We start from the raw sequence: 6,000 nt of genomic DNA, 5'->3' as shown, positions 1-6,000 counted from the left end.
AGCAAGGGCTGAGGGGCCAGGCCCTGGACCTGTAGGGCACACCCAGCACAGAGCCTGGCAGAAGGAGCCTCTGGGTCAGTGCCACCTGGGGGCCTCTCTCTCTCCCCGCCCCGTCCAGGCACATGGCCTTGCATGTACCCAGGCACTGTCCTGTCTCCACCCATCCGCTCTGGGAACGTCTCACGTGCCACCTCCCCTGCCTCACCCGTCCCTGGGAAGACTCCAGCTATTCTGCCAAACTTGAAAGATAAGAGGTAGGTAGATCCACAAAGAGCCCTGGAGACTAAAGATAACTCAGTCCAGAGAGGAGAAGCCCATGAGACGGCCCAGAAATAGACACTCTTCAAGCCTCCAGAGGGTCCTTAGACCCAGGAAAGGGAACTTGGCTCTCAGGCTCCATGGAGCCTGTGATCAGGAGAGTGTGTAGAAAATACAGCCCAGGACAGCCACGATCAATCAGCCAACATCTATCAAACCCTCCCGGGAAAAGGAGCGCCTAAAGGCTGCTCTTGGCAAGAACTAAACTCAAGTTCAAGGAGGGTGCAGCCCCTGCCATCTACTTGCTGTTCCCGCGTATCTGGTGCTATGCCCGGAGCGTCTCATTCTTCCAACAAATCTTCGAGGAGGTTGATGTCACTGTCATTACCCAGTTATTACAGATGAGGCGATTGGGTAAGAAAGGGTAAGACACTGGCTCAAGGACACACAGCTGGTAAGCAGTAGTGCCGGGATCAGACCTTAAAGCCTGCCCAGGAGCCTTATGCTGTACTGACCGTCCTCTCGAGGGAGAAGGTCTGGGGCCCCCAGAGGAGGTTGAGAAGGAGCAGGACAAGTTGGAGTTCCCTTCAGTGAAGCGGTGTAAGCAGAGGGGAGGCCAAAGGCGGGAGACAAGTTGTCCAAGGAGTGAGTACCCTGGGCCTGGGGCAAAGACTGGAAGGATGGATTAGGAAGGGCTTCGAGTGTCAGGCTGGGGAGTCAGCCTCCTTCCTGCAGGCCAGGGGGACTCACAGAGGGCTTCTGAGAGTTTGAGTGAGACGCGATGAGAGAAGCATTTCAGCACAGCAAGTCCAGCCAAGGGCAGACCACAGGGGACAGACAGAACCACCACCCACAGCTGTGACATGTCCCTGGAGCTCTTTCGACACAGAACAGCCCCCTTTTCTACCCAGCCCAGGGTGGGACCCTCCTGGTTAGATCAAAACCTTGGCCATCAGGCTGCCTTGTCCAGGAAGCTTTAGGTGAGGGTTGCCATCAAGAGGGCAGTGTTCCCAGATCAGCGTGTCGGAGCCGAGGACCCCTGCACTACTTCCCATCATCATTTCCTTAAGTCAATGCTCTCATTCTCTTCCTTTTTGTCTTTTTATGGCCACACCCACAGTATGCAGAGGTTCCCAGGCTAGGCGGCTAATTAGAGCTGTAGCCGGCAGCTTAAGCCACAACTCCAGCGACGCAGGATCCCAGCCGTGTCTGCGACCTACACCACAGCTCACGGCAACACCAGATCTTTAACCCACCGAGAGAGGCCAGGGATCGAATCCGCAACCTCATGGTGCCTAGTTGGATTCATTAACCACTGCGCCACGACGGGAACTCCTCTCTCTTTCTTCTTTACTCAAGTTTGCTTGAAAGGAAAACTCTCTCTCATGGCAACAATGGTCTAGCTTTCCCTCCAATGCACATTAAAATAGATACATTACCGAGTTCCCGTTGTGGCGCAGCAGAAACAAATCCAACTAGTAACCATGAGGTTTCGGGTTCGATCCCTGGCCTCACTCGCTCAGGGCATTAAGGATCCTGTGTTACCATGAGCTGTGGTGTAGGTCGCAGACACGGCTTGGATCTGATGTTGCTGTGGCTGTGGTGAAGGCCAGCAGCTACAGCTCCGACTTGACCCCTACCCTGGGAACCTCCATATGTCACGGGTGCGGCCCTGAAAAAAAAAAAGAAAAGAAAAGATACATTGCCAAAATGTATATCTATTAAAATGAAAAACGCTTACCCACGTTCCACCTAAAATCACCCCAGGGACCTGTGCACTTAGGAAATATTAGTGACCCTCCCCTGGCTCCCCAACTGGAAGTGATCTCATTCAAAGATTTCACATTTGGAAAAAGCCAGTCAGAAGTCACTCAGAGCCAAGGGAGGGGAGGAGGCCAGGCAGGAGGTGGGAGTGCGGCTCTAAACCAGGCCCCACAAGGGATGCTGCTGGTGGGTGTGAGACAGAGGGGCCGGGGGCTGCCCAGGGAGCTGCCTGGGGAAGTGAATGAGGCCTTGTTGAGAGCCATGGCAGCTGGGCCGTGTGCGGAGTCCGTACTGCAAATGTAAAATTTCCCATAAATTTCACGGATGATTTCTTAATAAACACTTGAGCCATCTGTCTGGACGGGGCCATGGATGGTCCCGGGCACCTGGAGATGGGGCTGGGCGAGGGACCGCGGTCTCCTGCACCCTCCCACGAAGTCCCCTCTCCCCGCCCTCACCTTGTCCCCTTGTTCTTTTTTGTCCTACGTAGAACAGCTTCCATTTTCTGAGCGCCACTGAGCCCAGCGAGGTCCGTGATGGCCCACAGTCCCTCTTTCTTTGTTTGTTTTGCTTTCCTTTTTTGGCCACCCTGTGGCAGCTAGAGTTTCTGGGCCAGGGATCAGATCCTAGCTGCAGTTGGAACCTAAGCCAAAGCTGAGGCAAGGCTGGATCCTTAACCTGCTGTGCCAGTCTGGGGACCGAACCTGTATCCCAGCACTCCCAAGATGCCATCAATCCTGTTGCACCACCGCGCAGGTGACACCCAACATTCTGTCTTATTTAGTGCTCATAATTTCCTTATAAGGCAGGTGCCACTTTCCCATGTCAGGAAACATGTGAGCACAGCAGGTTGCAGAACTGTTAAGTGGCAGGGCCTGCCTAGCTCTTTGGGCCTGGATCTGTGTGACCTTTAAGCCCATGCTATGAGCCGCTGCACCCGGATAATTTGTACTGTCTTCCTCTTCCTCGCCCACGTAAGCACACTGCCCGCCCTTCCCTCTGCATCTCCTTTCACAGCCAGTCTCTGCTGGTGTCTCTCCTCTCAAACGTCAATACCTCATCCCCACGTCACCCTGTCAGAACCGGCGCCCCTCAGGAAGACAGCAGGTCAGTCTGTAGAGCCGCTGACCTTTCTGTGATAAGAATTATTATTATTATTACGTAGGATCTGAGCCGCGTCTGCGACCTACACCACAGCTCATGGCAACACAGGATCCTTAACCTGCTGAGCAAGGCCAGGGATCGAACTCGCAACCTCATAGTTCCTGGTCGGATACGTTAGCCACTGAGCCACGACAGGAACTCCTCTGATAAGAATTATTAATCTGATGTTGAGAAACCCTCTTAGCCACTAGGATTATTGCTCTGGCTTCAAACAAGTAGGATAAACTTCAGCCAGAAAGGAAATGGTTTCTGGGAGCTTTCTCTGAATTTGGTACATCAAAGCCATCCAAGTTCTAGTTGAACTAGAACTAGAACTAGCATGAACAACCAGCCAAGTTCTAGCATGATCTTCTTACAAGCACCTTCCAGCAGCGTCCCTTGCTTTGTTTAATTGACGTGTACGAATTGTTAATAGTTTTCTCAAAAAATTGTCCATGCTCAATGGCCTTGTTGGGTCTCTCCAAAGATAGACTGCTGTAGGAGAGGAAAACCCCTCGAGAAGGAAAGTTCCTGGGTGTCAAAAGGCGGGAATGGCAGCCTTAAGCCTTCCGTCGTCGACAGCCCTCGCAAATCCTCAATGCGTAGCTAGCACATGACAAATCAATCCGCTTCTTTGCACCTAATTCGTTAGAACTTACCAAACTGATTTCAACCTGTTTCTTGGGTTTGGAGCTTTGGTAGGGACCATTCGATCTGCAAATATTTAATTTTCAAAATACCTCAGTGTGGAAGAGGCCAGCTGGTAGTTATAACCCACAAATAGGAATTCTGATCCTCTGTGCAGAAAAAAGTCAATTTAGATTATTCAAAACCCTGGATCGACCAATGCAGGTGTGTGTACATCCAAATGCTGCCTCATGGCCTCTCATTTTATATTTGCACGTCGATTACAACCTCCCTTGGGACAGGGACCATAGACTAGAATATCCTTTTCCTTCCATGACGGAGACCAGGGCAGAGAGGGCTTCGGGCTACATGGAGGGCCGTGTCTACACTTCGCGCTCTGAGTAGCATCTGGCTCTCTGGGCTTGGAGCGCCCACGTTTGTCCCACCCCAACATGGTTGAGAAAGAGAAAAGACAGATAAAATGTCAGCCAAGGAATCTCAGCAGCTGATGAGCCCAGGGACCAGCCACCCACTGGATGGAGGTAAAGCCCCAGCCAGGAGGCAGCCTGAGAACTGGTTCAGTTCCTGCCCTCGCCTCACCTGTGAAGGCTGCTCAGAGGGAAGAGGGGTGGACCCAGGCTTCCCTGAAGGACAGAGAGCGCTTGTTACCAGCCGTTCCTCAGGGTTGAAATTCCACTTCAGGTCTCAGCACCGAAAGTCATTTTTCTTCCTTATTTGTGTTTCCTGTGGAAAGTCTGAAGAAAAATCGGTGGAGCATCTTTTGAGCTTGCCTTTGGAAGGGAGAAAATATGCTCCCTCTCTGCTGGACAAACACGGCAAACATTGGTGCTTTCACAACCCAGACACAAGCTGGTTTTCAAAGCCTCCCGCTTGGCAGCCCCGCAGAGCTGGGGAGCTGGTTGGAGGGGTGAGGGGGTGCAGCACCTGGCTGAGGAGGTTTGCTTTGGGAGCAGAGCTTGGAATTTGTGAATTTTCTACTCCAAGCACATCCAAACAGAGCAGCCACAGCCTCCTTCTGCAAAAGCTCCCTCAGGCAACTGGGGCTCCTTCTGCCTGGGAGGGGGCTGGAGGGCCAAGGGCCTTGGATGACCGGCTCCCCGCCCCCACGAAGCTCATGCTGGGGTGTTGGAGGCTTAATAGAGAGGACACAGATGAGCACAGATGGCTTCAGGGACTCTGGTCCCTCTCTCTGGGTGATGCTGAGGATAGAGGGTGGAGGTGAGAGGGAAGGGGACAAGCTTCTGCACCCGCAAGTGTTTCCAGATTTCCAAATGCTAATTAGGGAAACCACTGGGCAAAAGTTATTGCTGTCAAGCTAGCACCGTGACACTGCAGGTACCCCCTGTGGCCTGCCTGGTTCTTTCAATGTGTCTCTAACAAGGATTTCCTCCCTCCCTCCCTCCCTCCCTTCCTTTTTTCCTTCCTCCCGCCCTCCCATGAGAGAATAATATAATAAACTCCCAAACACCCCCTGATCACACTAGCAAGCATCAAATCAACTCAGGGCCACTCTTGTTTCATCCATAATGACACATACCATACCCACTCCATGGCCTCCAAATGGAAAGTTCTGAAGCAAGTCCCAGACATCGTTTTATCACGGGGACCTAGGCTTTCTTTAAGTGTTGCACTCGGGTGAACGTCAAGGACCCTCCTCCCCCAGGCCCGTGTATACATTTTGCAAATCACTGCAGGGGTTCGGGGAACCTCTGAAGCACATCCGAAGGCCTCGAGTTTAAAAGCTCATTTAGGAGTTCCCGTTGTAGCGCAGTGGTTAACGAATCCGACTAGGAACCAAGAGGTTGTGGGTTCGATCCCTGGCCTTGCTCAGTGGGTTAACGATCCGGCGTTGCTGTGAGCTGTGGTGTAGGTCGCAGACGCGGCTCGGATCCCCCGTTGCTGTGGCTTTGGCGTAGACCGGCGGCTACAGCTCTGATTCCACCCCTAGCCTGGGAACCCCCATATGCCGCGGGAGCGGCCCTAGAAAAGGCAAAAATACACACACAAAAAACCCCCTCAGTTATGGGATACTCTCTATCTCCACATCTCCGTTTCCTTTTGAGACTTTGGAGCTATTAGCTATTAGCAGTTCCTTCTCAGGAGATTTACTTTCTTCTTCTTTTTTCCTTTTAGGGCCACACCTGCAGCATATAAGAGTCCCAGATTAAAGGTCAAATTGGCCCTGCA

The sequence above is a fragment of the Phacochoerus africanus genome, chromosome 7 (genome assembly GCF_016906955.1).
Source record: "Phacochoerus africanus isolate WHEZ1 chromosome 7, ROS_Pafr_v1, whole genome shotgun sequence".
NCBI classification, from domain to species: Eukaryota; Metazoa; Chordata; class Mammalia; order Artiodactyla; family Suidae; genus Phacochoerus; species Phacochoerus africanus.
Note: the sequence above shows the minus strand (reverse complement) of the source record.